This window comes from Netta rufina, assembly GCF_964035555.1.
Source record: "Netta rufina genome assembly, chromosome: 10".
Classification (NCBI taxonomy): Eukaryota; Metazoa; Chordata; class Aves; order Anseriformes; family Anatidae; genus Netta; species Netta rufina.
The window spans coordinates 1,159,074-1,169,740 of record NC_140133.1 but is presented as its reverse complement, the minus strand read 5'-3'; the positions used below and the strand labels follow the sequence as shown (position 1 = coordinate 1,169,740).

Sequence of the window (10,667 nt, the reverse complement as noted above, 5' to 3'; positions counted from 1 at the left end):
ACAGAACCAACCCAAAACCAAACCCTATGTCTGACAAAATCGTCCAAATGCTTCTTGACCTCTGGCAGGCTCGGTGCCATGCCAACTGCCCCAGGGGAACCTGTTCCAGTGACTGACCCCCCTTGTGAAGAACCTTTCCCTAAAACCCAGCCTGACCCCCCCCCGTCCCAGCTCCATGCCATTCCCTCGGGTCCTGTCGGTGTCCCCAGAGAGCAGAGCTCAGTGCCTCCTCCTCCGCTCTCCTCACGAGGGAGCTGCAGGCCACCATCAGGTCTCCCCTCAGCCTGCTCTGCTCTGGGCTGAACGAACCCAGCCCTCACCCACTCCTCATACATCTCGCCCTCCAAACCCTTCACCATTTTCATAGCCCTCCTTTGGACACTAATAGTTTTATGCCCTTGTATTGTAGCACACAGAGCCACACACAGTGCTTGAGATGAGACTGCACCACAGCAGATGGGGAAAATCCCTTCCCTCAACCAGCTAGCTACACCAGGCCTGATGCACCTGAGGAGACAGCTGGCCCTTTTGGCCAGGGCACACCGACACATTCATCTTGCCATCAACATGAGAACCCAAGTTGTGACTGACATGCGAAGTAAGAGTCCTGGCCAGCACAGCAGTTGAATGTGAATAGAAAAACAAGGCACTTGAATTTAGTCTTTGTCCTGTACTCACAAATTCCCTTTCTTCTGACTAATCAGACACAATAAACACTCTTGGAACTAGGTGTCATGGCTGATGAACGTTAGGTTGATTATCAGGGACAAGTTGTGCCAAGGGATATAATGATGAGCTGATGGATTCTGAACAGGCTTTTCTTTATTCACATTAGGCTTTTGTGGCTCATGTCCTTTACCAGAAAAGGTGAACGGTTCTCCCCTGAGAAATCCTCAGCAAGAGAAAAAAAAAACAAAAACAAAAACAAAACAAAACAATACAAAACAACAAAACAAAACAAAACAAAACAAAAACAAACAAACAAACAAAAAACACAACTGTTTCTGATGAGGAACCTAAGAAACCTCTTCTTCCACTCCCCAGCTTTCTTGCTAACATGCAAACATCAAAAGTTACATGCAGGATGAGATCATGTCGGTGATCTCAATCTGAATGTTACCATATGGGTTAATAATTTTGCTGGCTTCCAGACTGGAAGTAGTTTAAATTTTCCATAAGTTCAGCGGCCCAATGTAAGAAAACAAAACACTCCCTAAATTTTAGACAATCTCTGGTGCAATTCCAGTGCAATCAAAGAAGCCACATGATGCAAAGAAAGTAGCAATTTCTTTGCATCTCAGACAAGACTAAGGTTACATGGGCCATATATACAGAAAGAGTTTCTTCCAAGTCGAAAATGAAACTAAACATTGACAAAAAGCAAAAACAGTTCAGGCTACATTCAAATACTACACTTATATTTGTTAACACCTACATTTCATATACATCAAGGACACAGTAATGAAATAAAATACTCAAAATCTCCTTCCTGCCCCAAGCCATGATCAAATTTAATCCTAAGGTAAGGTTTTCCATTTTTTAAAATATATTATATAACTGGATCTGAAATTTGCATATGTGCACATCAGCTGTAAATAGCTTACAGCAATGGATTCCATCTATGGGTAGTAACTGAGGTCTGGAATCTGGTTTTATAACCCTTTAGAACTAGAGGATTATGCTCATTATTATTAAAAAACAAAAACAAACAAACAAAAACAAAAGCAAAGCAAAACAAAACAAAAACAAACAACAACAAAAAAACCACTAAGGTCCCTTCTGTTGAAGGGTTTGGACTTTTTTGGAAACGTAACCTATTGAAATCTTTATGCAATATGAAATTGTTCTGGTACACTGTACTCGTGGAAGCAGATAAAGCTTTTAGTGAGATGGAGTTTTCATTGCTTTTGCATCTAGTGAAACATTGTTGAAATTAACAATTCTCTGCGTAAGAGTTCAGGAAAATGAAGGAAGAAGTAATGCATGTAATTCTTCCGGACTTTGTAGATGGAATAAGTACAATAAGAATCGAATGACATAATGAGGATTTAATATTTTTAACTACTTAAGTAGACTTTTGTAGTATAGTGCCTCTATATAAATAGTGGTGATAATTCTCCCTGTACAAGTTTGGCAGTGTTGTCAGTAGCTTGCTATATGTACTTAGTTGCATAGCAAAGCTTATTAATTGTCTAATATAAGGCATAGTTCTTGCCTGTAACTTTGCACAGGACTTATCACAGCAGAACCATCTCTTCTCAAAAGCAGATCAGTACATTTAAAATCTTAAAGCCATTGAAAATATACACCCAGCAGGTCTTTCCAATTACTCTGGAAGAACAAGCACAGGGAGTACCACCTGAATATGACAGGGCACTTCTTTATTGTGAGGGTTACAGAGCAGTGGAACAGGTTGCCCAGAGAGGTTGTAGAGTCTCCTTCTCTGGAGATACTCAAAACCCACCTGGATGCCATCCTGCACAATGTGCTTTAGGTGATCCTGCTTGGCAGGGGGGTTGGACTAGCTGATCTTCAGAAGTCCCTTCCAACCTCAACCATTCTGTGATTCTGTAACAGAAAGTAGCATGAAACATTGAAGCTGTAACTCACGTGTTTCTCCAGCAATTCATTTTCTGCTACTGCTTCTTAGAAAGCTACAGAGGAGGTAGAGCTGATGAGGGCAGGGAGGTATAAAGAGATCACTTCAGTTAAAGCTTCTTAAAACTTAACATGAAGCACCCTTGACATAGTCTCTGTCTCACAAACCAAAAATAAGTAAACAGTATACTTTCATTGAAAAGTATAAAAAACTATTGTTGAACAGAGGACCTGAGTAAGAGTGAATGAAACTTCTTTGAAGAAATATCTTATTCTTCCCGTTGTTCCATCCCCTCCCCTCCCAGATTTTGATAGTTTTTCCAGAATTAGGTATGTTATTTTCTGAAACACAGTAGAACTATGTATTTATTGTTGCTAACTACATTTTATAGCATAAGCTGTAGTCAATTTCTGACTTGCCCTGTTCGGTGACATTTCACTATCAGCTTGTTCAAATGTCATTAAATACAGTATTTTTAGTAGTTAAGCATCAGATTTCCCATCTCTGCTCAGTGAATTATTTTTTACTGCTCTTTTAACATGTCAAATCTGATCACTCTGAGCTCTGCTAGAAATTTAGTGGGAACATGTAACCCAGGAGGGATTGGGAACAACAGAGGAGTGAAACTTGCAGAAACAGTAAACAAGCTGTTGTATTAGCTTGCAATTTCATAGAACAGTCCAATTAGACAGGTTCTAACAGAGCAATGTTTAAGTACTTTGTTCAGAAACTGTGAGCTAGAGGTTTTATTGTCTCTACTGGGACTTAACTGGCTGCAATACTATAGTATCGTTTGAGATGGAGGTAATGGGCATCAGTGAGAAACTGAAGTTGTGAAGTTACCATAGTAACTTCCGCAGTAGATATTCTTATGACTCTTTTTAAAACATAGTGGTACAACTATAAGCACAGTTAAAAGAACTGCATCTCTATCAGTGAACATGGTACAGAGCAGTGTGCTTATTCTATAGCATGTGAGAATTATTTCCTGGCTGGATGAAAACAATAGAAAATCATTACTTCTAGAGTGGAGTTCTTTACGGAGAGATGAAATGTGAAACTAGTGCACTTGGAAGCTGAGGGAAGAATATTACTGAAGAGGAAAAATAAGGCATGGAATGGTTGAAATTTGCAGGAGATTGATTGTATGAGAAGCTGGTGGTTGGGTCATAGATGGATCTAAATGTGAATCATTCTTATGATTAAGGACAAAAATATTTGTCATTGCAATGAAATTAATCTGATAGAAGGGTAGTTATTTTCTTAGAAGGGTAGTTAGTTTTTTACATCTATCAGAAATGATTGACTTCCTTGGCAATTAATAGTGAAAGCTTTTATTTTATGCAGACTTTTAATTTTGATTTTCGACAACTACATTGGGCAGAATACATGGAACACTATTGCATGGGAACAAAGAAATATGCATTGAAGGGAGAAATGTCTGGCCTCCCTGCAGCTTGGAAACACTTGAATAAGTAAGTGTGCATCTTATTTTTGTTTCTCTGTCTTTGTCAAGTTTTGCTTTTCCATTTTATAATTTACTGTTCTTTATAGCACTTGTTTAGTTCCACCAGAGTTCTTCTATTCCAGGCATGTTGTCTAAAGCATTTCCTAATGCTTTTGTCAGGTGCCATCTTTCTTCTTTCATTTGTAGATCTTGCTTTGTTCTCTGTATTAGTAATCCTAGTATGTCTGGGTTTATGCGTATAGCTCTGATCACTAGTGTATACTGGAATCCAGGTTTCTGATGTGTATACTTTCTGGAACATCAAAAAGGTACACAGTAATATGGGGTAATAATGGTTTGTTCAACTACGGTGGTTTAATACAACAATAATTGTTTCTTTTGGGAACATGACTGCTGGAAGCAGGCAAGTAAACAGGCATGGACTTTCCACCTCAGCACAGGAAACTTTGATGTTGGTGCTGTAAGATGAAGTCTTTTAGCCTCTTCTCTGTGGCTTAATTTCTCCAATTTGAATGTGTTGTAATTATTCAGAACTTTGATGGCATAGTTCCATTTGTTTTATTCTTGGGCGATTCATAGAGACAGTTGATAATCTTCTTGATTTTTCTCTTTAAAGAATGAAAAAAGAACAATTTATCTTGTTCTGCAATATTGCTTATCTGTTATGCTGACAACCTGAAGGAAAGTGGACTAGGTCATCTTCAAAAGAGATTGGCATGGCACAATCTCAGTGAGAATTCTGACCAAACTTGCCAGTGTTAACCTTACAACAGCATATTCAGAGACACAGCTGTAATACATGCTTGTAATATACACATGGTATAGCAACAAAGTAATCTGAATTTATGTGAGAAATTATGGGCTTCAGCTAGATGTGTTGTAGGCCTGAATTACACATTTACAGGCAATTTTTAATGGGAATGAAGGTTTCCCGGATTTCCAGAGATTAATTCTGAATCTCAGCTAGGACTTGACTGACAGAATTAACACTGATAGAAAAAAAGATTGAAAAAAAGTGAGGGATCTAAAGGACTAAGTGAATATGCTTGTATGTTTACTTTGACTACATTTTTCCTGAATTCTCTTATGATGTGTCTCTTTTCAAAAAAAAAGAAAAAAATACAAATAAATTTAAAATCTCAAATATACTCTTTAAAGATGGTGATCTTTGATAATGGTGGGCACAGCTGAAGAGGTGTCCCCTTCTAGTTTTGGACTTAGATGCAGTTCAGAAATGCACTGAATACAATTGACATTCTTTGTACAAAGGATTCTGCCAAAATAACACCCAGTATGCCTGTACAGTGACATAAGGCCAATGAGTATTTTCTTAAGAAGAGCTGCCTTTCAAATACAAATTGTTATGGTCTACTGAACCAAAGATGTCATGTTCTTTTTAAGAAATCTGAGCAAATTCTGGTTTCAAGTCATCTTGGAGCTTCTATTTTTACATGAGAAAGTTGCTAAAAATCACAGATACCCTAAAACAGCACTTCCTTTTTCCTAATCCTTAAAGGATTAAGAAGGAAGTTCTCTGAGAAAGAACGAGTTTAAAATTGCCATGGAGACTATGAACTTTGCAGCTGGAAAAATAAACTTTTTTGTCAGCAGTAATAGATGCTTCTACAAATACATCGTTTTAAATACATACCTATAAATGCTTGGAAGGGAGCTAGGGTGAAATTAGCCTGGTTTTGGGTGAATGTCTGTCTTAAGGTGAGTCAATGTGGCATTCAAAGGTTTTACCAAGCAAATTCTGAAGCAGTAATATAAGTAGTTAGCTACAAGGCTGGTTCTATTCCTGAATTTTCATGCTTCTCTTTGAGCAGCAAACAACTGAAAAGGCCTTCTCTGCTTGTTCTTCAACTTACTAGCTTACTTAATGCACTAACTTAATACAAATTTAATAAAGTATCTTGAGATGAATAGATGAACAAATTAAATTCTACATTAGAAGTTATTTTAATGTTCTTTTCCCTGTAGTTCTTGGTACCTTGGCTTTTATGTTTTGTTTTGTTTTGTTTTGTTTTCTTTTGTTTTGTTTTCTTTTGTTTTCTTTTTCCCCACTTAGGTTAAGGAATATATGCTATGGATTCAATACAATTCTTGTGATCCTGATCTGGCGTATCTTTATTGCAAGATCACAAAAGGCGAGAAATATCTGGTACTTTGTGATTAGTCTGTGTTACAAGCTCCTCTCGTACTTCAGAGCCTCCAGTACTATGAGATACTGAAGAAGAGACCTGAACATTAGGGCATGTATGCATATGGTGGTCTAACTACACAAAGCCTGTAATCATCTCACATTTTGTAAAAGCATAATTTCATCTTAAATTGGAGTGCAAAATATGTGGTATGGTATATGTACCGTTAGTTGTATATCTTCCAGAAGACATAGAAAATAAAATGGTCGAGTGCCGGTCTGAATTGGCATTAGACAAGTATTTAAATAACTTTAATTCATTGGCCTGGGGAGAGAATGTTTTAGACCACTGACCAACATAACTGTGCAATTTGGAACGTTTTGATTGAAGTCTGCTTAACATACTTATTTTTTTCTTTTAATTTTTACACCACATTGAGGAAGGTAAATATTGTCATCATAATTGCTAGTTTATTGACCTATTTATTTGAAATCCTAAAACTACAAAGGATTTTGAGTTTCAGAAATGTATAAAAGCTGGTGGATATCCTGGAAAAAACTAGTGGAGGACTTCTATAATTTCTTTCTTTACTTTTGCCACTTCTTCCCTTCTCAAAGTAGGGTCATAAAGGTGACTACTTTGATTTTAAAAGGAAAAAAAACCCTCCCTTCATTATGGAAAAGCCTTTTGTCCTATCTATTTTTCAGAATGCACTCAGTGATTCAGTTCTGTGATCAAAATTAGCCCAAAATTTCGCTTAAAATCTGTGTTTGGCAGCATGAGCAATTTGCTTTTCCAAAAGCAGAACTGATCCTATCATTGAAAAGATGCAAGGGAACATTACCATGAGGGGGAAAAATATTCATTGATCAACCATCCTCTTTTTTTTAGTGATTTTTGTTGGGAATACAGAGCCAGCACTTGATTGTTACATTTCCGACTTCAAAAGGTAAATGTATTTAAAAAGAATTTATTATGCCTAGTTGCTACTTATATTACTGGTAACTGTAGTTGGACAAACTGTAGGCCTTTATTGATAGATAGCCGTTCTTAAATTCTAAGTAATGCTAGCAAATACTTCATGAATTAATAGCTTTTTAAAAAAAAGCTATTCTGAGCTATGAAATTTGATGCATGGATAGACCAATGCATAAGCACACTCTCATCCCTGCCCCAATAAAACCCTTTTGTTTCACTGGGCAAGCAGAGCAAGAGGCATCTTGCTTCAAAGTTTGAAATATGTTAACAGTTTTTCATCTATTACTTAGATTTCTTCAGATTTAAACCTAATAATTTAAACTCTTTCTGTGTAATTTGTTTTGGTAGGTAAAACTCAGACAAATAACAAGTTGTAAGAAAAGCCTGAGTCCCTGTTTAAGGCAATACATAAAGATCCCTTGAAACTCTGGTTGCACAGAATTCTATTTGAGAGCACTGTTCCTCTTACTGATGCACCCTTGCCCAGTGTTTTTTCATTAAAATCAATTTATACTGTGTGTGAATGTTCTTGAATCTGCTTGGAAAGGCAAATAATAACTTAATTTCACAAGAGCTACATTTTACTAGCCCTTGGTAGTTTTTTGTCCTATTTGAATTAAGTATGTAAATAACTTATTTTGCTATTCTTGTGGAAACTTACTTTAAAGAGAACACCTTTCATGCAGGTATATATCATTTTGAAAAGATAATGGCTTCCTTGTTGAAGCTAAGTATTATGTAGTTAGTAGTTCAGCTGTAATTCCTTTTTAAATTGACCTGTGTGTGTATATATATGTAAGGCTAGCAATGGAAAGCCTAAATGTTCTAGGACCACACCTTGTGTGAGTGACCTGACTGTGGCTGAAAATAAATTATGGCTTCTGTGACTGAAGATGTTATCCTTTAACAAGTACAATAGGTATGTTACATTTTAACTTACCTCCCCAAACATCTTACTAGATCTGAAAGTATGCTTAAGCATTCCTGCACTGCAGATGTTTTTTCAGAGGTGACTACAATCCAGTGATGTCCCTCTACCTGTGTTGGCATGTGACTGAAGTTTGCAAAAATGCATGCATCATATTCTGAAAATTATGTCTGTGAAGCAGTTGACTTAGAATTTTTGTTCTTTATCACCATTACACGTGATACTTTTAATGTTGATTTGTTAATACTGGGAACTAATGAAGCCAATTAATTGATTATTTCTGATCCATACTGCTTAGGAATCTATTCTGTTGACTATGAAACTGAAGAAAAGAATTGCTTCAAATGTAAGGACACTTAACCTCTAGTCCTTAAACACTTGGCAGTTTAGAAATCCACCTTTCTCTTTGGAGGTTGTGGTTATCTGTTGACTATTGGTATCTTTACCAAGTGGATGTTGGTAATGGATGTTGGTCAAAAACAGACTTGAACTTTATTTTGATAGAGAAAGTTTGATTCACTGTACTGACTAGGAGATTACAGAAGGTATTCTAATTGGTTAGATAAGAGAAGAAGTTGAAACAAGAAACAACTTGGTCATTTAACAGTTACTGGTATTTAAATTTGGGACCAGGAAAAATCTGCTTTTTCCTGTAATGTTTTTCTGCGATAGGAACACACGTTTGGAAACAAATGCTAAATCTGTGAGCTTTTATAAGATAAACAGAAATATTGTGTGCCTTTGTTTGTAAACCAAAAATAAACAAATCCCTTTAAAATGTTGTTAGTGTTTATTGCATTTTTGCATGGTTTTAGTGTAATTTGTAGAAAATAAAATGTATAAATTCTGTCCTACTATACATATATATGAACATGTTCTTTCCCTTACAAGAGACTTGGAAAATCAAGTTAATGGCGAAAATTGCACTTAAAAATCAAAAAAGCAATCCAACAACACCTCCTTTCTCTCCCAGCATCCTCCCAAATCAACCCAAAAATAATCAAAAGGTAAAAAATTAAATCTTCATGAGGTAATAACGAAACACGTGGTGCAGGGTCATGGAAACTTTTTGAACTTCAGGTAGTTTTCTCTTTACTGTTACTGTCATCTCACTTGTAATATCAATTTCAGTTTTGCTTAAATAGGTAGGTGCTTTTTCACATAAGTTAAAGGAGCTCTGTAGTTTAGCAGTAGCTTGTGGATTACCATTTCAACAACTGCAAGCAACCACAGCTGTTGTAGCATCTACATTTTTTGGTGAGGTAGAGGAAAGTATCATTGTTAGTGTATTACCTAAATGCGGTGGCTTAGTCTGTTTGGCTTCTGTTTAAAATGTTAATTGCTCAGAATCCTCAAACTTAATGAATAACAACCTTAAGGTGCTATCCCTCATGTTTTGTGCTGTTAAACATTTTGCCCTTTCTGTGTATTACATAATGTATTTTCAAAAATGATGTACAGGCTGATAGTGGTAACTTGAATCTGGAAAGTATTCTGTACAGTGTTGGGAAGCATAACTCTTCATAATACCTTTTTTTACATATTTCACAATCTGCTGAGTAGACTAAAAGAGAAGTGAAACAGTAACCAGAGAAGGGCTACTCAGGAAAAATGTGGGTTGCATTAAAATGTGTTTTGCTGTTTTTCCATCTCTGTGCTGACATATGTGAGATTTGTTTGGGGTCATTCATTGTGTATTTGAATAAATCCATAGAAATTTTAAAACAGCTTCAAAGGAGCTAATATGTATTGTCTACCCCAATTTTTAATATATACTATAACTGTAAACTTAAACACAAAAGTTGGCAGGTACTTTAAACTCTAGGTTTTCTTGCTTTCTTTTTCTAGAGCATTCTTCAGAGCTTCTTCAGACACCTTTGTCTTCCTTTCTGTCTGGAGATGACTGCAAGTTAAAGGCTATTTAACCAAACTAACTTAACCAAACTGAACTACTTCTGTCATCCTGAACTACATGTAACCCTGTGCTGCTTTTTAGATATTTGTTGTCTTCTCTAATGCTATACTGGAGCTTCAGTGCATAGTTGATACATACTTTGTCTTTCTTTGCTTTGCAACCACTATGACTTACTAATACTAGTTATACAATTGGTGATAGTGATTATACAATAGGTTTGTCTGGAATATTGAACAGTGACAGCTTTGAATGGCTTTTATTCTGTACGTGTGTGCTCTTAATTCAGCTATATTCATTAATTGCAGGTGTAGCAATTATTACCAGAAGCTTTTAATTTCATTCTAATTGATTTTTATTTTTTTCAGGATGGCAATTCTGTAGTTACAAACAAACAAACAAAAAAAAAGATAACATCCTGGTGTAGAAGCAAGACCTATTGATTGTTTTTTCTATGGACACAAGGAAAATTAAAGCATGAACTTTTATCCTAAGTCATTATCAAATTTCCATAAGGTTCTTTGAGGAAGTGAAAAGTTAAAAACCACTGCTTGATTAACCTTTTATGGATGTAGGAAAAGGATTAAATATTCAACTGCTCTTGGCTCATAAAGTATGGCATACAAAGGACATATGGG

General features: G+C 36.1%; 1 protein-coding gene across 1 annotated transcript in view; it reads left to right on the top strand.

Moving 5' to 3' along the window:
* The first annotated feature begins 7,107 nt into the window (after positions 1 to 7,107).
* Positions 7,108 to 10,667, top strand: part of OVCH2 (ovochymase 2) — a 31,907-nt gene continuing 28,347 nt past the window's right edge. Inside the window, exon 1 of the mRNA XM_084292962.1 lies at positions 7,108 to 7,160. The gene's annotated coding sequence lies outside the window, so the exon portion shown is untranslated. The remainder of the gene's footprint in view (positions 7,161 to 10,667) is intronic.